The sequence below is a fragment of the Mycteria americana genome, chromosome 1, assembly GCF_035582795.1.
Source record: "Mycteria americana isolate JAX WOST 10 ecotype Jacksonville Zoo and Gardens chromosome 1, USCA_MyAme_1.0, whole genome shotgun sequence".
Classification (NCBI taxonomy): Eukaryota; Metazoa; Chordata; class Aves; order Ciconiiformes; family Ciconiidae; genus Mycteria; species Mycteria americana.
In genome coordinates this window covers 198,281,890-198,304,675 of record NC_134365.1, presented here as the reverse complement: position 1 = coordinate 198,304,675, position 22,786 = coordinate 198,281,890, and the positions used below count along the sequence as shown (strand labels likewise).

The window sequence follows — 22,786 nt, the reverse complement described above, 5'->3', positions numbered from 1 at the left end:
GGCGCTGCCTTCTGCTGCTGCGGCGGCGTGCGCCGTTCAGCCTGCGCACGCTGCGTTATGTGGTAGTTTGGGGTGGGTTTTTCTTTTTGTCAGAAACGGGTAAATTATCTGTAAGAACACGGATGGGAAGGTCTTGCCTCTCCTCATAACCCCCTGGGTGACCAGGGGCAGGCGGGGGTGGCCGGGCAGTCCCCCCAGTTCTCAGTGCTTCTGGAAGGATGCCCTGAGCGCCAGCCCGGGCATCCCAGTGCAGAGGCAGGCTGAGCTAGCAGAAAGTTGGCAATGTGGGCCACAACTCACCTGCCCTTCGTTGCCCCTCCTTTCCCTGCTTTTGTATAGCCAATTGCACCATATGAATCATCTGTGGAGGACTATCGAACAGAAAGAATGCCTCTTTACATCTGCTTTGCTGTTTACATCTACTGTACTGGTTCAAACAACGCTGGGAGGAGCACTGTTGTGATAAATCCAAAACCACTGACCTTCCCTGAAAGGCGTTATCAGTGTGCTTACTGAAGGAACAGAAACTTGAATGATGAGAGCTGTACAGGTGTACATACTAAAAACCGCTCTTACCTTGTAACTTGTTGCTGCTGGCAATATGAGTAGCAGGTAACATTAAGAGATGGTCCGTACAATTCTTAGTGTTTTGTAGGCCGCTTAAATGTGAAAATAGGACAAATCCTCATCTGCCAGACCACAAACCCTTCCGAAACTTCATGGACAGGAGAAGATTTTAAGAGAACGTGATAATTAAGTAGATTGTCAAAATCAATTATTTACACATGAACATTTGTGACCAATAATAAAATGTAAGTATTATCATCTGGCAAAATAACCTAATTGATAAAGTCTCTATCTTTTTTCTTTGCTAACAGCATTCAGTAGCAGGAATTAACTACAGTGAAAAGTGAATCCTAGAAAGTCATTTTTAAGGTGCCAAGCAAAACCATTCCCTAAACCATGTACCTTTTAATTTAGCCCAACTCTGCTTGCTTGGTTCTTAGGAAGAGAGAAAGTTAGAGAATATTAGTCTGTTAACTTTAGGTCTATGCAAATGATAAACTGTACAATTACCGAGAATTTTAAAAAAGCCCCAAACCCCCATCTTAAAGTCATAATTGTACCAATTTCCAGTGCAGCCAGGCCTAAGTTCAATAAACTAGCTTCCTCTTTCTTTAGATACGAACATGATTAAAAAGAAACCAACATCATTATACTAGTACTAGCTCACTGCGGACACTTTTATGCTGGGATGGCTCAATTCTCTACTTGCTTCCATCCATGTTAGGTGGATTGAATTATTTTAATTGTATCAGTAGAAGAGTCGTGATAAACTCCTGTGAAGCTTCACCCAAGTGGTAACTTTGCACGGTTTGTCTCTAGGAACTAAGCAACAGGAGAGGCTGCAAGAGATTGGCTTTGCTGTAGACTTACTGTTTGATGATCCTCGGACGAATCTTTGTGCTCGTTCTTCCTTCTTTAAGTGGGGTGGTATTTCTAAAATGTTTATAAGACACTGTTACAACCAAAGGAAGTCTCAAATGAGCAGATCCCCTAGCAGAGGCCATGGGTGCTGATCTGCTATGAAGAGTTATCATAGTGGATGGAGTGCAGTGACACGCTTTACACTAAGGCTCGGTCCGGAGTGCTACACATCGATGACTGGTCTCAGTGTCATGTTGACATTTGTGTCATATTGGATGATGTGAAACAAAAACTGCATTTTTTTTCCTCACTGGCTTACTTCTTTCAATACGCTTTTGCGCACAGTACCATTAAGTCCCATGGAAATAATATATAGGTTCTACATATGATATAATAGGTTCCTGCTTAGGAAGCTGGCAGCACATGTTAAGATACATTAAGCTGAGAGCTGTTCAGCCTCACAAGATGTAAACCACCTCCCAATAAGCATCTGAATATGCAGCAGGGCAACTTTATCACTCAAGAAGTTTATACCAGGGCTTCTTCTGAGTGTCGTTCAGACTTTCTACCCTTGTCCTCTGGCGATTCTCCCATCCAAGAAAACACTGATCTCCCCTCAAAGTCCTCCTAAGTTAACTGGGCCCCTCATGGCTGAGGAACAGGCCCCACAAATCACACATGTTTTTACACATCTGCTGAGAGAATATTTTTATTAGTATTCATCTGATCCCCTCAGTTAATCCAAAATCCAGTAATTTCTGTTCCAGATCCAATGCCCAAGCCAGTCGCTGTTGCTTGGTTATGATTGTTGCCTCCTAACATTTCTCCTCCTCAAGCTGGTGCTTCTTTCAAGATATTGCCGGTGAGAAGGCAAACAAATTCCAAATCTTCTATCACAATGATCAATCATTTGGCAAGGCACGGTGCTTTATGGAAGTCAAAGATCCTTCTAAGTAATGACCCTAATTCTAAACCTGCCTCATTTGTGAAGAAGTGCCAACAGACACATAAAGACAGCAGTTCTGCTATCTGAAATCATGTGAAAATACATGAACAGTAAGGAACACTAATGTCTCTGTCTCAAGGAAAGTCTTTTTTTGGCTGGCTTGTGTCTTAAAATTTAAACCTTTACACAGAATATGGAGCAGAGGAAAATCGTAAAAAGCACAAACGTTTATGTGGCCTAGTGTGCAGGAGCTGATAGCTTTGCACATACTGAACTTTTTTAAAGTTTATTCCGTGAAAACCAGACTTGAAAGGAAGGAAAAGGCAGGCATTTATTCCCAGTTGTTGTCTAGAGTCAACAATTTAGTAAAAGGCGAGCGATGAGGAGGTTTTGATTACATGATATATTCCTGTAAAGGTTTTCCTTCATCTCTGCTAGTTACGTGCTAAGGCCTGTACAGGTTCCATATTCCAGTGGGTTTCTTCTGTGCCATCTTCTGATGACAGAAATAAAAAGAATTTACTCATCAGTTGCAGACAGTAGCATTTTTTATGGAAGCAGTATATGTTTCTTCTCTTGTTCATGCTGTGCCACATCCCTTCTGATACTTTACAAACATGCCTTCTTCTGCAAACCTTACTGAAGTCGAGCCACCTTCGACTTCACGCACAGAGGCTTTGCCCATGGAATATTCAGGTCATAACAGCCCAATATGACTGCTCTGGAAAAAAAGTATGTAGCTGCACAGGAAGTTTCAAACCCCCTATTTAGTAATTTTGGTGTTTTGCAAACTAGAGTATACTTTGGGAAAAGTCACAAGGATTGGATGTTGTATTGCAAAGAAAGAGTAAGACTATGATTTCTATTAGATATGTGTTTTCAAATACTTCAGTTTTTACAATAGCCCTTGTAGCTACTTACTTGAAAACCAGTGGAAATGTTTGTAAGGATTCTTCTGGCTCAACTTCTTTTCCATGCAAGGCAAGCTGAACTTGGATGGAAACATCAGCTATATATTCTTAACCTTTTTTTAAAACATCCTTTTGTTTTCCATTTTCTTTAGAGATAACAGGGAAAGGCCTCCCCAAAGACAGAACTGTTCTTCTAAACAATGTATTGCTGAGTAGGAACAGAAAAGTTCCAACTGAATGATGAAAACAGTTTTATTTATTTAAAATTATCCTCTCACTTCAGATCATCCCATGTAATTGAAGACTTCTAGCAAAGACAAACAAGGATGGAGAATCCCAAGGAGCACAGACTACAGAGACGACCTGGTTGGCGGTGAAGCCTGACCAAGAGATAGATGCAGAGTGGGGATCTCCTTTCTCCCCAGCTCCCAAAATAACATTGTGAAACACCTTGGTGAGACTCCTCCAGCAAAATTTTCGAGGCAGTGACGGTATATAAGGAGCCAGACCTTAGAAAGTCTCTGTCCACTTGAGTGCTGTTGTTGCTGACAGAGGTGAGAAAAGGAACTTGCACCAATTCCATGAGACGCAGGAGGCGCAGGACGCAGGGCAGCACACCTCCCCTGGGGCAAGAAGGTTGCTGTTCCATGCCACCACTTTCTCTTGCAAATTTTGCTTTCTGTGAAGGATACCGCTTACTCCCCAGTGGTTTTGGCTGGAAAGCAGATGATTTCATAGCTCGCTTTGACAATGAAGAGATTCAGTGTCGCCACTGGACCTCCGGATTTTGTCACTGTGTCCTCCCAAGGAATGAGATCATTGTTTCTTCGGGTCAAAATTAAGAGAATATTACAGTGAAAATGGCACATCAAAAACTAGCTTGTCAGTCAAATCCAAAGCTACTATTAGGCTATTTTTAATGAGATCTGAAAGCCCTTCTCAACAAAAATGTTACATTTTCAGCTCAGAATGAGAGCAAAACATCTGCAGAGACAGGGCACCTGGGCACATGTACTTATGATGGAGCTGCTGATGATTTAGATTGTCGCTGTTGCTTTCGAACGCTTCCAGCCGTACAGGCGGTAGGTTGTTCGCAGCACATTCAGAAAAAGCACTGGCCGTATTTGCCCTTTTCCTGAGGCTGCAGTGCCAGCTTGTACGCAGCCCAGATGAACACAATTCTCAGTTGCTTATTAGATGCAGACTTACAACCGATTTTCTCATCTGATGTCTTATTTGAAATCTTCAGGACATACTTCAAATATTTCCTTAAAATCATTTCTGGAAGAGAAAGACTCCATTCAAAGAAATGAGACTTAGCATGGCTGCAAATAGTAGCAATGCATGGAATGTGCTTTGCTTTACCTTTCCAGCTGGATTTGCTCAGATTGTGTCAAGTAATCTGCATATATTGCTGGCACTCTTCTATTAGTGAGCACTATCTAGAGAACAGGGTTTCAGAAGGCCATTTGTCCTTTCAGCATGGATGAGTGGCTGGCTACTCTAGATGTGTGAGTAAGTGGTAACTGAGGAGAAGTAGCAGCCAGACAAGGTAACCTTGGCTGACTGAAGGAAGTGGTCTGGGAGAGGCAGGCAGGGAGCAGGGATGGCACCGGTGCCGCCGCAGTAATTTCCTTGCCAGGCTTCATGTGCGAATCAGCTGATTTTTGTTGACATGTGAGCCCTGCAGACAATTCCATTGTTTCTAGAGCTGGTATGTTCTTAAATCAGGGTCAGTACTTACACAGTGCTTTTATCCATAGAGTGGATAACGTTTAAATTCGTACGCTTTTGAAGGAATTAACAGATATACAGTAAAGTATCCCAGAAAACGTATTTCCATAGCAAAAGTGTATACCCACACTGTTCAGCTCACGAAGTGGGTACAACTGATGAAGATACACCAGTATGGACTTTTCTTCTGATGATCAGTACGCCATGAACATTTTTTCACAGTGACAATGTGAAATGACTAACCATTTCATGGTGACGGTAACGGAAATTATTTACTATTATGACATGTGATTCCTTTAGTGTCTTATTCCTTATGTGTAAGTACATAACTTCTTTAAGAGCCTCTGTGAAGCTCTCAATGCAGAGTTTCAGACAGATGGGAACTGTGTTCAGCTTCAACAGCAAAAAGGAGTTCAAGAAATGTTCTTCCAGAACTGCGCTATTTCTGAAATCACTGACTTGTTGAGATGTTTGCTTTGCTGAGAGCACAACATGCAGTGCAACATCCACTTATCTCTTCAACTTTCCGGAAACATTGCATCAAGTATTTGATTCCTCTCCAAAATCTCCAGACCATTTATGTGGTTGTACACCCAAGTCCACCACGAAGATAAGAGTTATCAGCTGCTTCTAATAAACCCAAAATGCTGCTGTCCACCTTCACAGACACTCTAAAGGTATTAGTACTCAGCCTCCCTCACTTCAGTCAAGAGGCAGGTAAGCTTCTGACGCTGACACCGCTATTAGACTTCTACACCTGAACAGGCAGAATCCAACCAGGCCTAAGGTGATTAAAAGCATCTGAGATTCCTTCCTTCCTATTTTATCCAGCCCAGAAGATTCAACAAGATACGCTCCCTCACACCCGTGACTCCTTTAGATAGCCCTCAATCCTACGTGTTAAATTGGAAAGATTCCTTGAGCCAGGTATAGTGCTGGGACAGAGCTACTATTCCCTTATCTAAATGTTTCCTGAAAATACACAATATATAAACATCACTCTGACCTGTACTCTGATTCTTTATACAGGACTCTATCCATGTCGGCAACACAGGCTAAACCATCTGCTTCTGAATGTGTAGAAGACACCTGAACACCAGCACAGTCCCTGATATTAGAAATCCTAGTACAGTATTATCTCCACAAGATAGGAAAATAATGTGAATTTATGGGATGCTGATATCTGAAGAAATAGAGGATGCAGCACACATCACATCTGGTAACTACACAAGATCTACCATGATGTCTACGCTGCATACAAGCAGTTACAGGAACTGCTGGAGGAAATAACCATTAGCTTACAGCTTCAGAAAGGAACTTGCAGAGTTTGACAGGACAGTCTGGCGCTTTCGCTGAATACAGCCAAGCGTATACGGTTGTCACTGAGTAGTGTCTGTCTCATCCCTGACAACGCAATGGTAGATAATTGAGTGTTTCTCATTCATTCAGGGAATTGTCCACATCTTCAGCAACTTCATTAACTTGCTAACTTCCCAATGAGATATGGTGCTCAAGGAAGATTACAAGTTCTACAAGTTATCAGAGTGAATCACTTAAGGAGGGCAAAGAACACATCCTGGAAGAGCAGAAGAAGCCTCAAAAAACTGTTATCCTTTCTCCACCCCTCTCCTTTCTGTCCCCTTTCTCTCCTTTTCCCATACTCCTGTGCAAAGATAAGCTGGAAAATGCACTGTGGCAGCTGTACCTGCTTGCCAAATACTCACCAGTAGCATTATTTAATGGAAGAGTAATTTTCTAGCCACTACCCCTCTCCCCCCACCCCCAGAATGGTTATCCAATATATATTATACTCCAGTAGGTGCTGCATTGGTCAAACACCTACCATTACATGCAGCTGTCCCAGTTTATTACTGGCTCAGGAAGGAGGATCACCTCTTACACGGTTGTTCAAAGAAATGAAGTCATGCTAGTATTCTTACGGAGACTGTCTCCAGCTTCTACCATAATCATCCTGTTTCTTCCACCATCTTCTTTCCCAGAGCCATCATTTCCCTTTATTTAAGGGCTCTATTCCAGGACTTGGGAGACTCAGAAGAAGAAACTGAGGCAACCTAGGATGTAAGAAATGACATACTTTATATCGTCTAAGCCTGTGATACCAAAAGGTGTTCAAGGGAATACCCACTTCTCTCATCTCTTTCCAACAACAGATGTTTTGAAAAGGGCTCTGTGAGCTCATCATCGCAGGGGAACAACTTCTACCCCAAGTCACCCTGTGCTACCAAAATCTCAGCATCAACTTTTTTCATTAACACACATTTGTAGCCTAAATCTATTTAGATTAGTACATTCTTAACTAGAGGCCATTTGGCTTTCTATTCTGTCCTTTTTCACCTTTACTCGTTTTTCGGGAATTTTAGAGGATTTTAAGTCTTTTACATTATTTTAATTCTCCTTTTTTCCTTATTTACCATGTTTCCACGAACTTTAATTTTGTTGAAACAAATTAAGTCCCTTATTGAGTATGTCCCAAATTTCACTGAGGGAATGGTGCCACAAAGGAAAGGTGTACTCTTTTAGAAGCCAAAAGGCAAGACAGTTCAAATTTGTGTAAGACACAACATTAGACAAACTTGCATTAAATTGATCTGCAGTGCTGAGAGTTTAAACAGTCTGTAGTTCAATTTAATGAAAATCTGATGGTTTCCATGAGAGATAAGTGTGGATCTGGGAGTGCGGATTCAATTCAGATGCCGATATGCATAAAAGTCATTGGGTAGGCCAAGATGCTTTGACCAGGCAGGGATCTGATTAGTCTCCTCACGGTAAATTTAACTCAACGTTTTCCTGAAGTATGGATAAAAACTAAAATGAGTAGCCACTCCTCTGCTAAGAAATACTGAAGCAGTAAAACTTTCAATAGCCTCTTTGAAGCTGTGGATTTTGATTGCTTGAACTCTTACATGACTTAATGAAGATAGCTTTTATAACAAGAAATTCTTGACACTACGTTATTTCTTCTATTACAGCGTAACAGATCACATAACTGTTCTCGGGTTTCCAAATGTAAGCAAGTGGCTACTTATGGGATTAAATGGATGTAAGGGATGCATATATTCACGTCCATTCATAGTCTCTATTTTCAGTGGCCCAGATAGCCTGTTACTAACAAAGGTTTTGCATTCAATCCTACAGAATTTTGGTAGGTACGTATTACCACGTTATCCATAGTGCTTAAGGTTTTGATGTATTATTGTTGCTTTCCAATTAAGATTATTATTGTTATTTCACTTCTATCACTTAAAAACCTCAACACAAACACAAATACTTTTGCAACCCCTCCCACACGCCCACTCTTGCTGATTTCATAGCCCTTTTGAAGTTTATAAAGCATTTAAATATTTTTAAAATGTTCCATCCTTTTCCATCCTCTAATAATTACATACTCAGATGTGTTGAAGTCATATTAAATAGACGTTTATTTTACCTGACCTTGAAAAAACATCAATTTCTGACCTTACTAACACAGGAGTAACTAGTGAAGTAATTTTACTTCTGTGTATGTGACTAGTAAAATACAGTTTTATGTCTCTTTTTTAATAGAAAAATTAGAGAAGGATTAGAAAAGAGCCACGAAAATAATCCAAGAATGTGAGAAAATAATGAGAACCATAAAAAGCTAAATCTGTTTAGCTTTAAAAAAAAAAAAAAAAGATTGAGAAGTAACTTGATTACAGGGTAAAAGCACCTTCCTGGGGAGAAAATAGTGAGTACTAAAGAGCTCTTTAATTCATCAGAGAACGGCATAACAAGAATCAATGACTGGAAGCTGAAGGCAAACAAATGCAAATGGAAATAAGGTAGAAAATTTTTAGCAGCAGGCATGATTACTACTTGTATTATCCTAGTACCTGGAAGTCAAGTCATGGATCAGGGCTCCCTCACACTAGGTGCTGGTAAAAAAAAAATCAACAACAAACCAACTCAAAAAAAACCCCAACAAACCCAAAACAAACAAACAAACAAAATCCAGAAAAGAAAAAAAATCCCTGCCAAAAGGTTACAAACAACATATAAGATGAAGTAACGTAATAAATCAATGATAATATTATCTGATATGACAGGCAGCAGTTTCAGGCCATGGTTTAACGAAACAAAGTGTTGAGTTGAAATACTGGCTTAAGGTGATCCTGCCCTACCAAGACTGATTCTTCCTGCTCCCACAACTTCTCTACAGCTGTGAAAGTTCAAAAACTGATCCTTATTAAATTTGAAAAAGGTGTTAAAAGCAGGGTTTTAATTTTTTCTTTACAACAAAATGTGGGTGGAACTGATGTACTTTTGCAAGCGTTGATTTTTATGAATTTCAGTGAATGACTTGACCAAAATTTTCCTAACTACCCATATATCTCAGTATCATGTCCGGCGCTGTTTACAGGACATCTGAATTTCCTGCATTACTTGTGGGAAAAGACTGCATAACCCAGAGAAAAATAGGCAAAAGCAAAGCACAAGGTTGCTTTGTTTTCCTCATAGCAAATCATAGCCCGGTCACCAGAACTCAAGCGTCATCCATGGATAAGGTAGAACATTAACAAAAACTGAAACCTAGCCCGTGGTCTGGCAAGACTTCCCTGAAAAAAACCCTATAATCCTAATCAAGTCTAACATAAAAGATAAAGAGAGGAGCTTGTGATTCTCAACACCACTGCTCTGGCACTGGAGTCTACACGCCATCCTTGGTGGCTTACAAACACAACAGGCCACCACAGTTTGACCAGGAAGATTAAAAGGGGAAGCTGAGAGCAATATTTTTCTATTATAAAAGTTTTTACTACATATTTTTGAGACCAAGAATCATATGGATTGTCCCTGAAATTAATCTGGGAGAAAACTGGGAGACTTGAGGAGTGCCTCCTCTTATTTTCCAACAGAGAAACATGGATAGGAAAAAACCCCACCTTTGATTTCCATTTCTTTATTTACACTATTGGCAGACTATAGCAACACACCGCACACCCCCAACATCTATTGCACTGAGAAACTCCGGAGGAGCTCATTTCTTGGGCTAGGAATGCTGAAGAGAAAACAAAAGCTAGGGTAAACTCTCCACAAAAGGTCCCTGAGACTGAAGGCAAACTGGGTATACCCGTGGCGTTTACTACTCAGCCTTCTTCCTTCCCTTCCTCCCTAGAGGTGGCCAGCCTCCTCCTACCGGCTGATGTTCTGTATTTCACTGAGCCGAATATTCACGTTCGGATGCTAGACAGGGAAATGGTTACAACCAGATCTAAAAGCATTCATTTTTTCTTGTTCCTTGTTAAAAATACTCCAAGCTATAGCTATAATAAGCTACATTAAAAGAACGTTATTTCATTGCAAAGTTTAAATACTTAATAGCCTTAATATTTGGTCTCATTCACTCTGCTAAACTTTTCCACAGGACCACGGCCACCCTGTGTGTGCAGGACACGCTTCTCAGGAAATGAATCAGGGTTGTGTATCGAATTAGATTATTTATAGGTTGGTATATGTTTGCTCTAGAAGTTGTGCAGAGAACAAGACAGACAACTACAGGAAGAGAGCAATGGGCATGTGGTTAAGGCAGTTGAACGCCACACAGGAACACTCAGTTCTGTCTCTGCCTCTGCCATCGGCTTCTGTGAATGAGGAGCGAGTCAGACCAAGCACCTTGGCAGATGGCCACCAACCTTGTTCTTCCTCATTTTCTGGGAGTCCAAACCGAAACACCTTGGGCCTTTTACGTAGAAATGCAAAGCAGCTGATTATAATGGAAGCTTTGGCTTTTGAGGGAGAAATGGAGCTGGAGGCACAAGGTTAAAAGGCAGGAGAACCCAATTAATATCATCGACTTTAATACTGACTGAACAAGTGGCTTTGTTTTCTCCTTGGTCAAACAGGACAACAGTGCTTTTCTGCTCTTCTGGGAATACGCAAAAATTCATCAAATACTGTGAAGCTCTTAGATGTCATTGTAATAAGCCTACAAAGGAAAAAAATGAAGGTATTTCTGATTCTCTGTATACAGAGAAAGTTTTGGATCTTTTCATCTGTTAATTACCCTATATTGCTACATACTTGCTTTAAAAAGTCTATACAATATAAATACTAACATGCATAGAGATGGAGCATATCCATTCTTCCCCTCAAACTCTATTTTTAATGTGATTTCGCAAAGTCCTGTACAGCTCCTATCAGGGCTATTTAACTTTAGTACTCAGTGAAACTGCAACATAGTCATACGCAATAGGACAGGGAACAGCACTCAGTGTAAACAAAAGATATTATCTGGTTCACAAAAATAAAAATATCCTCACTCTGCTGTATAGTATGTCATGTAACCACGGACACAGAAATAGAAAAGCAACAGGAGAGCCAGTAAAAGTTAATGCCTTTTCCTACTCATTTTATTGGTCTACATCACAGTGTATCATCATATTGAAAGCTTTCAGTAATAGTAGGCTACTAAGAAGATAGCACATTGAAAAATAAAATAAAATAGATGTACTTTGTGTCCAATGAATAAAAAACAAATCTACCAACATCTTAAAAAATGTCCTGAATAGAGTTCCAACAGTTACTCTGACTTCAAAATCTGACCTAAGAGAAATACCACAACGATTGAAAATACAGGTGATGATCTCCTCCGTTTTAGCTAGGAAGCCACTGAATGTAAAAATATAACACAATAATCACGGCAATCATGAGGCTTTGGCACACGACACAACAGAAATATTTTAACGATGTCTGACAACATGCTAAGCACACGGTGCCTGAATGCTGCTAAAGTAGATGTGCATGAGACTCAAAGACAATACCGTTTTGTAGGATACTTTTCATGAATTAGCAGCGAATGGACAGGGGAATAAAATAGAAATTTAGGTTCAGGCCTACAATCAGATCTTCAGAGCAGAAACTTGCTGTCATCCAGAGTCCCATCAACTCAGTCAGGCCCCATGGCTACCGAGGTCCATTTGAACAAATCCAGTGGCAGGATTAGGGCCTAAATATGTAAACAGAAAAAGGATGAAATCAGGTAACACAGTGCACAGGCCTAATTAAAGAGACACCAAACTAATCCCAGAAAAATACTCTGAGCGTCTATACCATTACAAGATTTGCATTTTTACCACAAAATGCTGCAGCTACAGGAAAGGCTACAGTGATATCTTACATCAAGAGGTTTATACAGCATTAATTGATTTCAGCATATTCCCCTTCAGGCAAACACGAGTACTTGCAGTGTGTTTTCTCACCTCCTGCGTGCTGCTGCTTTTTCATATTTATATATAATTTGTTTTATTATTTTAAATAGAGTGGTCTAAAATCAGTAAAGGTGATATTTTTATCTTCATCAGCTCTTCATTTCTAGACATGTAGATTTTTAGCCTCTTAGTAACATGGTGGCAAAAACTAAAATGAGATAATCTTACCATATTTTAAAACACTGTAAAACTGACAGAAAGTACTATTATTGCTATAAAAACATTCACTGTTATGCCCATCTGAAGGTTGTGAGGAGTTCTAGTTTGGCAGGGCGTTAGATGAAGTCACTTTTTATGCTGATGTTTCTCCCTAACATACTAATAAAAGCTCACGGTAACATACACCTAGTATCATACACAATTGCCAATGAGAAAATGTACTGTCTCAAAAAAATATCTACCTTGTAAGGAGGTTTGCCTGCTGAAACACAGGCTTTAATACAATAGGAATGTGCGACAGCAGCAGTGAAGATACTACAGGAATATCAGGTTTATGGTGGAACAAGCACACAGAGACACAGGCTACACAGTGGAGTATTGTGTCATCTGAACTTCAGCAGCAGCACTTACCATCTACCCCACGTCCGTGCCTTCTGCTGCACTTTGCACCTTCACCGGTACTACCTCTTTGACATAGCCAGACCAAAGACAGTATGAGGTTGTCCAGGAGTTCTTCCCTTTGCTATAGTAGAGTTATACCTTCAGAGATCAGCATGTAACCAGACAAATCAATATAAACACACTTTCTGTCAAAAAAAAAAAGTTCAGGAGAATCAACTATCTCTAATTACTTTTATATCTCCTACTTGATGGCTTAAGATGCAGCAAGGTCCTTTATATGAAATAAATTAATAAGTTTAAAAATTTTTGCAAGATTACGTGAGGACACGAACATCTGAAATTCATTGAAAGAGATGTTGATTTGTCTATAGCACTGATGGAGAAATAAGGACTCAAATTGTTGTTATTTCTAGGTGGAAAAAAAATACTATCTACAAAGTTTTCTATTCACTATGCACATGGACATTAAGATGCCCTTTTTGCCGAGATGTGACACTGACTTTACTTAGACTACTTGCATATGAGGAAACTCTTAGATGTGCAAGACAGATGATTTCCAAAATTTGTGGGAGAAGGTAATGATTTTGTCTTCTTAGTGTTGGTGTTAGCTCCGGATAGATACAAAACCCTTTATTTCCATTTGAATGTTGGATTCCCATTTGTATACCACATGCATGTCAGAAACTGGTACATGATAAAGAACCTGTAACACCACATTTAGAATATAGTGTTATATTTTGTTTATTTTATCTCAAGAAGTTACAGACTAAAACCTGGCTGTCGAACAGTAAGCACACCGGGGCAGGGGGAGAAAGCGCATCCCAGCCGGGCTCTGCCTCGCTGCTTGCAGGCGGAGGTCCCAGCCGCAGGGCTGAGCGTGCCAGCGGGGAGCAGAGGGACGCCTGACCTCCCGCCTTGTCTCTCCCCACCAGCTGTGAGCATCCAGCTGCCGGGATCCCACAGGCACACCGCACTTTTTGCCCGCAGATGTCTGGCATGACATGAAGTGCACTTGCTCATGAATTTACGAATTCATGAATTTTTAGCAAGCAAAACGTCATTTACTGCCTTACCTGGCCGTCACTGCTCTTTCTCTGAATAACCTGAAACTATTGAAGGACTATTAATATCAAATTCATTTCCAAAGAGTTATATTTCTGAGTAAAGGCAATTTTAAAATTTCTCTTTCCCGAGCATACTATATACTTTGATATTTTAATCTGGTCCCCTAACTACTAGACACCTAAGACAATCTTTCTTCTTCCTCTTGCAAAAATGCATTAACAGTTCATATTTCCACACCTGGTGGAAATGTATCTATTATAAAAATAACAAGAAAGAAAATAAAAAGCTGTTTGGTTTTTTCATTGGGTTATGCCTCCCTGATACTAAAGTTGCCTCATCTCTGATTTAAGTGAGAAAAGCCTAGAAACAATTCAAATTCACACCTGTTTGCTACCATGCCCATACGACTATATGCCAGTAGAAAATTAGCCAAGAGCAGATATTATTTCCTCTACCCTTTCTCTGGTCCCCCTTCTCAACCTGTGAGTTCTGGGACATGCTGAAGGGGGAAGGAAAGGATGACTGCTGCTGGTATGGGACCTGGCTATAAAAGCCTCAAGCAAACTGAGAGCTTCCTCCTGCTGGGGAGAATTCTTACATCATCAGGCAGGACCAGAATAAGGAAAGGAATCAATTAATTTTATTACTGAAGTACTATGGAGCATAGTTATTAGAAGACTTGACTTAATAATTTAATTGTAAACAAATTGCTGTACCCGGTGTTCATTATTGCTATAAACCAAATGAAAAGATCAGTGCCTTCCCAGCAAATGCAAAACACACCTTTTCATGCTAGCCACCCCACTGCGACATAACAAATCAAACTGAACAATTAACGTCCAGTCCTTGGTGGCAGGTGGGGAAATATTCTAAACAATATTACATGGGAAGCAATCATAGGAGTGAAGAACTCCAAATAACAAACATACAATTATATTTGAGGACAGATCTTTAAGGTTTTCATATGAATGACTTAATTGCTAGTGACACACACAAAGCTGCACAGCTACACCATCATCCTGCCTATTGCTCAGACACATAACTCTAGCATCACCTTAGATCCCAAATTTACTCCAAATCCTCAGACTCATATTCATAATTTGCAGATACTTGCAGTGCAACATTTCTAAGATGGTATTTTTCTTAATTCTTCCAATCAACTGAAGCATTCAATCAGGTCACCATCATCGCATTTTGATTCAGCAACATTTTTCTCTCAGCTTTTGAGAAACGCAGCCTAATCTCACTCGCGTTCATTCAGAAAACTGCTGCAAAGACCCTTTTCCTAGTTGATCACTTGGAGAACACGTCACTGTCTTCACAGCTCTCCCTGACTTCTCCTCTAGTATCTGTTACTTGTCTTCACTTTCAAGGCCCTTCCTCCCTTATCACCACCGCACCTATTGTTCCTTAATCACCATCAGGAAGCCAGCTGTGGTTTGCTGGCATTTGAAGCTAGGCCAATTTTCATCAAACATGAAGCTGAAAAGACCGTTAGATCATACTGTCCGATTTGTTTACTATTTTGTGTTTGGCTAAAACACTTCCCAAAACCCCCACTTTTTACTGGAAAAAAAAAAAAAATCGGAGCTGCTTCTTGTATCTCTTCCCTTCATATCTTCCACCTGTCATTCAGTGTCAGCAGTCCAGCTTCCAGCTCCTCTCTCACCCACACGTTATATTTTCAAACAAACCTCTCACACCTTTTCCTGTTTTACACCTTACACTTCAGGGAAACTCCCTTAAATACTGGAAAACATACTTCATTGCTCTTCTTCAAAGCCTTCTCTAAAATTCAGCTTACTAAGATGCCCCTACAGGCCCTATAAGCAAAGCGTGTGATAGGGAGGTATATACACACCACCTAATTTTAAGTGTCTAAAGTAGGCGAGTGTGGGATGTAGGAGACGGATCCTCCTACACAGTAAATGGAGGGAGGCTGCTGTTGAGAGCGATTTTGACGAAGGAACTCCTAAAGTATTCCAAACTGTCCTCTGAAGGAGTCTCTCGATAAGCTGTGGAAATGGCCTAGGGAGATCAGTCTTTTGATTTAGGTACATGAATTGGATGCCTGAAGTATGAATGTTCCCCCTCAACTCCTAGTATTTCCCTTCTCATCTGTGTGGATTTTCTCTTTTCAACTGTATTACATTTACACTGCAAACATTTAGGATTGCAGATAATCTTTTCAGCCCATGTTTGTGTGGTGCCTGGCATCACAGGAACTTCAATGCCCAAATAACACTATTTTACAATAATACAAAAACAGTCTTACAATGCTATACAGTATTTTATTAAACAGTACCTGATCATGCAATTATCATAGAATTATGCACACATGCCAGATAGAAGATACATAGCTATGCATCAACTTTAACTTTGTTATTTTCTAAATTCCTTAATGCTATAACAAAGAGCTGGAATGTGTTCATGGCTGGCAGCAGTTGGTTTTCTCCCCAGTCTGAATGATGGGCAAATCCTCAGGACAATTCAACACAGTGAAAGAGAAGAGAGAATAAGAGTGATGGGAAGGTATATGTGGATCCAGGATGCATACAGAATTTTTGGCAGAGGAAGCAGGGTGGGGGAAACAAACCATGGAAACCCTTGTCATGTGTGTGACAGATGTCATAAGCTATTTTCTGACACAATCGATGAGAAAATGGTAAAATGTAGGGCTGGTAAGGCAAAAGTAAGAAATACAAGGAGCCCCTTCATATATGCAAAGAGTTTATGTCCCACAATGCACGCTTCTCCCTGTTAAACTTATTGAACTTTAAATATACCCTATTAAAAAGGAGATTTCAGTAACATGAAGAAGGTCCCTAAAGCCCAAAATAAGGAAGCAAAACCCCTAGATATATCTTACATGCTAAGAATATCTCTGAGTCTCCAAAACCATGCTTATTGCTGGGAAAAAGATAATAAAACATGAAGAAACAATGAGCTTCAAGAAGTTATTTGAATCAAATAGGAGTCTCACACAAATTTGGAAATCTAATCCTAGTACAAACAATAAGCAAAAGTCATACCAGGCATCATGTACAAAAGAAACAGAATGTAACAACTACTGCTGATGATGATCTAGTTCTTGCTCTGGATCTATTCATCCAGATAACAGAAAAGAAATTCCTTCAAGAACAAAGCCCGAAGTAAGAAAAGAATTCCTCCTGAAGCAAACAGACAAAAAACCCTGGGACACAGACAGTCATAGATCAAAATCTGATGAGAATAAATGAGGCAAAATATTGGATTAAATGATTGATTTAATTATAATAAATTTCATTAATGGCAAAGAGTCAACTGTGAAGTGTCTCAAAAGAATGGATTTGGTCCTATCTTATGGTATAGTTGTTAATATTCCAGAAATGGGTGAATGAGTACCATGGCATAAAATCTGCAGTTATTTAGGTTACTTGGAATCATGGAAAACCATTAATCTAACCAAAATGAGTAAGTGGGCCCCAAAAATGCCAAATCAAGTTTAAATGATGATAGACAACAAACACATACTAAAATAAACCCAAGAGAAAACAGTCTGTGTTTTATGAGGTTTCAAATTAAAGGCGCAACTATTGGGAACTTAGTGTAATAAAATTCAGTATGCTAGGCAAGGGGAAAGTAAGTTACCCACAAAATCTCCAGGTAAGTTGATGTTACCCACTGACATTTATTGTCCCATAGATTTAATTCACTCACACTCTTATGCTCGCTTACTCACAAGCACCAAGACTGATCTGTCCAAATGGTCTGGCCAGGATAACTTATGCACAAAACAGAGGACAAGGGCCATCAGCTATTAAGTCCTCACCCCATTTCAGGGGTTGTTCTTAATTAGCAATAAAAACCGAGTTTTTTGACGAGATCCTTTAGGATATCCTTCAGGAATCATCAGCTGTGACAAGATAGTCCTTTGCCTCAGGATCTTGCTTACCTTGCCTTCCATAAATCTTAGGCCAATTGCTGTCCATTGTCTGTTTTTCCTCATTTAGAATATAGGTCTGAAATGTATGCCTGCAGTCTCTTCTCCTGTTCAGCTAACAGGAAAAAGAACGGCGTATGTGATGTACTACAACCTTGTTGCCATCCTCCTGCTGTTAGCATGCAAGGTCTTCTGCTGGCAAGTCATCTGTGCTGTGGCACACAGATACTGCTGGGAATGCTGTCCTGGAAACGGTGTCCTTCGTTATCAGTACAGGCCACTTCTTTAACTCTTTGTTTCACTCTTTCTCCTTACGCTTACACACACATTTCCATCCCTCCCACATTCATACCAATCTTAATACTTCTATTACAACTCTCTGCATAGTTTTATGTTAGTTAAACCGATCTGATACAGATCGCTGCAGAAAGGATACGTTCCATACTTCTACCTCCTCCTTCCTTTGCCATGTGCTCCTCTATTTTCCTTGCAACAACAGCAGCAGCCATCATTGGTAAGCCTGATCAGGGAGCAAATCAAGGGAAAAATCAACCCTTTACTGGTAAGACTAGGACTGCTTTTTTAACGATGTACTTCCATGAACTGGATCACTGGGGCAGATGAATGTCAGCGTCAAGTGCAAGGGAGGTGGTAGGACTGCCTCTGTTTAATGGAAGTTGTTCATTAGAAGATCAGTTATGCCGTAATGGGAAAGAACAGCAGATGCCTTGGCCTCCCGAAGGAACTAGGGCACCACTTCAGCAGTTTAGTGAAAATCTCTGCTCAATATGCTGCTACACTCAAAATAAAAATAATAAAACAGGCTGCTTAAACAATGGAAGAGAATTAGAAGAAAGCCAGTGTAATAGGATTATAAAAATCAATGCTGTGAGCTTACCAGAAAAAAACACACAAGGTACAGGTCACCCCTTCTCCAAAAGGATACTAAAGAACTGGAAAGAGTTCAAATGTGAACTACGATAAGCATTGAAAATATCATATGAAGAGAAACTGGCGACTTTAAAATCAAGAGTGTTATGAGTGGACATAAAAAATAATAAATGCTCTGATCAGACATTTCTATACTTGCTATCTTATAACGCAAGAAAAAAATATTGAGAAACATCCGCAGTGTGGAAAATTCAAAACTGATCAGAAGAAATGTTTTTCATGTCATATGTAATTTATTCATGTTGATTATCAAGGAAATTCAGTTATTAATGTAAATACAATGCCCCTATCAACACTAGTATAGATCAAATCAGTTACTATATAAAGAAATCAGGAAGAAACTTATTTGGAGTTAACATCACCTGAAGCATCAGGATGTATTTACTAGTGAAAGAGGAAACTGTATTATGGTTTAAGCCAATATAACTCCTATGTAAAAATATCAATTAAAAAAAAGGAATAGCAACTTGATTTCATTATTGAACTTTCATTCACAATCTCACACTAACTTTTCCTACAGTTTGCATTAACTGATGTTAAGAGCTCATTAACAACAGTATAGTGATACAAGATTTTGAAACAACTAAAGTTTGGCCACTTTAAGCTCTTATGTGAGCAATAAAGGCAAATACATGAACAATGAAAATCAGCATGATTATATACTCATTTTCTCCATCACTGCAGATTCTACCTAAAATGTATTTTTCCTGATTTCCAATCACAGCCAGTTACTTAGAATTTTGTTTATTTTTCAAAGACTTGAAATTGAACATTTTTCCTGTTACCAATTTTTTTTTTTTTTAAAGGATTGTTTTAACAAGGATTCTCATCACAGATCTTGCTAAAAAGCACCCAAAAAGTGACTACTTACTGATCACCCACAAACAGGGGAGCTAGAAATAGCTTAAGTACAAATTCCTTAGTATGCCACCACTATACTGCTTGGTTATCTTGATTAAATCATCCTGTTTTAGTTTGAAATGCATATTGTCACAGCACATACTAGAAAACACATTCCCCCTTTGTATTAGTCATTACAAAGACATACAGAAAATTAGAATTCTTTCTCAAAGAACAAAGAGTCTTAATTTTATTAAGATAGGCAAGGAAAAAAAATGAAAGAGAGCATAAGGATGGGGCTTCGTATATTCTGTTTGAGTTTTTTCCACTGTGTCTGCGAAGGTAAAGAGAATATAGTAATATCTGGGGGTGGGGGATAGTGGGGGAACAGGAAGGAGAGGCTGCCAGCACTGCCAATGCAAGGATGGGACTTCATGGTTTAGTAAGTGGCTGGGTCAGGTAAACAGAGCAGAAATAAATGGCTGAAGCGACACGCAGTACAATAGAGGGTACGAATGAAGATGCAAAAGGTCAATAATGCAGATGGCACAAAGAAGCAAAAAGATCGCCTGGAAACTCTTTCTTGGAGAGAGAATGCAGCTGGTACCAGGACGAGAGAAACTGAGAAATTTAAATAGTTACATAAACTATGTGCAGTGACACTTGGATGTAGGCAAGTGTACTGGTTCTGTTAGAGAAGGGCTGAAATCAGTTGATGTAGAGCTGTGGGCCCGAGAAGACCTTACTGTCCGCAATGACAGAAAAGCCATCTGGCATAAAAGCAAGCCAGCAGGCTGCAGAAAGGCAGTATTTCTGAATTTCTGAATCCAAAAGGCCACATACCTTTCATCTGTGTTCCAAAAGCAGCAGACTATTCACCACCAGGAAATCGGAAGATAAAATTTATTCCCTTTGTTTAACTTACTCTGTTTTGCAGATGATACAGGCTGTGAATTCGTGAGTAAAAGAATTGTCGCTTGCCAGATTTACCTTTTAGTTGTATAGCTTTTGCCTCTGATCATTTTAATAACACACCCCACTGACAAATAGTTATAACTTTCTAAACTAAAAGGGACATTTTGCTTTTCTAAACCTATCTTATGATATGCTTGAAAATATGTACTGAATATATATAACTTGAAATATACTTCACTGTACATTTACCTGCCAAGTTGCCCCATGTAGTTTTTTCCTTTTAAGTAGAGGGTGGGCAATTGCAAAAAACGAAGCTCTTGGGGGAGAAGGTGTAAACTAACTTCATTTAGGTGTGAAGGAATTTCTTGTTAAAGACATTTCTTCGCTCATTCCAATAGTATGACAGCTATTTATTTGGTAGTATAAGTTTTTGGACTGAAACAGACATTTCTGAACTTCTTGTTGATGATTAATGTACAGTTTAAGAGAGCCGTTACTTTGTGACAGGCACTATAGAAGCCAAGAGTCAGATAATATATCAGCTTCTGCTCCACTTTAATTCTAATTTAATGATCAGAACTCTTTTATTCTTAATGTCTTGTTTTAAATATTAAACTGCAAAGAGTTCAGCAGGATACAATGTAGTTGCCGTAAGAGCAGAACACCTGTCTCGTAGTGTGAATATCATGTAGGCATTAAGCAGAAGATACTTTAATATTAGCCAAAGCATAGTTTTGAACATGAACATTTGCCACAGTCCACTGTATATCCATTAAAGGAAGATCTACGTTTATGCTATATATGCACAAGAGAAAACTGACACAAACAAAGCAATAAAATTACTTCAACTCACATGGTAACCTTTCAGTAAACTTAAATGGTAAACTTAAACTTACTTATAATTTGGTCCGTACCTTGTGCAAATTATTTTCCTGAAATTAACAAAATATTTCTTGCTTTCTTAAAGGCTTTCACCTATAATTATTTATGCATTTTTTCCAAGGGACACAAAAGCTCTAGGCAGGCGCGTGTCTCCATTCTAGTATATGGCGCAGAATTACCTATGAAGGCATGTTCCCAGCACCAAACAACTCACAGTGCGCTCTCATCCGTGTTAGAAAAATGTGCAACTCTGATATTAGCAGAAATATGAAATGTGAATATTAGCAGAATAGGAAATGGTCTGCTAATATAATATGAAATATTATATTTCATATAATATTTTGCTACTATAACATTCTGCTAATATAAAATATGAAATATTCTGCTAATATAATAAGAAATCTTTCATATTAGCAGAAAAATGAAATATGAATATTCGCAGAAATATACACGGGCATCCCAAACACAAGCCCATCTGTTGAAAGCACAGTTCAAATAAACAGTAAAAGACAGCTCTGGGTCAAAGAGCTTACAGCTAAACCAGACTGCACTACGGCGAAAGGCTAACCTAGTACGAGGCAGCGCGGAAAGCCACGGCAGCAGCACCGAGCCTGCCGCCCGAGCGGACACCAGGGCCGCGGCAGAGGAAGACAGAGGAGCAGAGGACTTATCACGGCGACAAAGGTGGCGCTGGCGCGGGCCCGTCGGGCGGGGACGGAGGGACGCAGGGAGGGAGGGAGGGGGCAGACAGCCCTGAGCGGGCCCGCAGCGGCGCGGAGGCCGGGGCGGCAGGGCCGCGCGCGGCCAGGGCGCGCCCCACCGCACCGCACCGCGCCGCGCCGCGCGGCGGGCAGCCAATGGGGAGCGGGCGCGCCGCCCGCCCGCCCGCCGGCAGCAGCTGGCGCGGCGGGCAAAGGCCCACGCGCCGCCGCGGCCCCACCAGCTGCGGCCCCGGCTGGCTGCGGCTCCCCCGGGGCCGGGCGGGAGCCGCCCGGGTCCTAATGCCGCCGAGCCCGCAGGCGGGCCGAGGCCGGGCGGGGGCTCCTCACCCCCTGCCCCGCCGTGCTGCGGCGCCGGCCAGCGCTGCCGCAGCTGCCGCCGCTGGCTGCAGTCACCCAGGCGCTGCCCCGATCAAGGCAACGCTTGACTCGAGTATTGATCTCACGGAGAAGAACCGCAGGCCACCTGAACGTACTCATGTGCAACACCCCCGTGTGCGGGGTGACTGGCAGAGCTGGGCACGGCCACGGGTGAAACCACCGCCCCGGGAGAAAAGGACTAAAGGAGTCAAGAGGAACAGGAAAAGGAAAAGGTCAGTACCTTCAGTACCTGACATCAAACCTGTCTATGCTTATAAGAAACCCTGATTAGATCCTCAAAACTC

The 22,786-nt window shown here is 40.5% G+C and overlaps 1 protein-coding gene and 1 long non-coding RNA gene across 5 annotated transcripts in view; one reads left to right on the top strand and one right to left on the bottom strand.

The window, feature by feature from the left end:
* The window catches only part of USPL1 (ubiquitin specific peptidase like 1), a 422,463-nt gene that overhangs the window by 350,332 nt on the left and 49,345 nt on the right, over nucleotides 1-22,786 (top strand). The window lies entirely within an intron of this gene.
* LOC142404266 (uncharacterized) overlaps nucleotides 11,026-22,786 on the bottom strand; it is a 41,787-nt gene continuing 30,026 nt past the window's right edge. For all 4 annotated transcript variants that reach the window (XR_012773797.1, XR_012773795.1, XR_012773796.1 and 1 more), the window contains 2 exons: nucleotides 12,837-13,012; nucleotides 11,026-12,004 (listed from right to left, as the gene is read on the bottom strand). This is a non-coding gene — a long non-coding RNA (uncharacterized LOC142404266). The remainder of the gene's footprint in view (nucleotides 12,005-12,836; nucleotides 13,013-22,786) is intronic.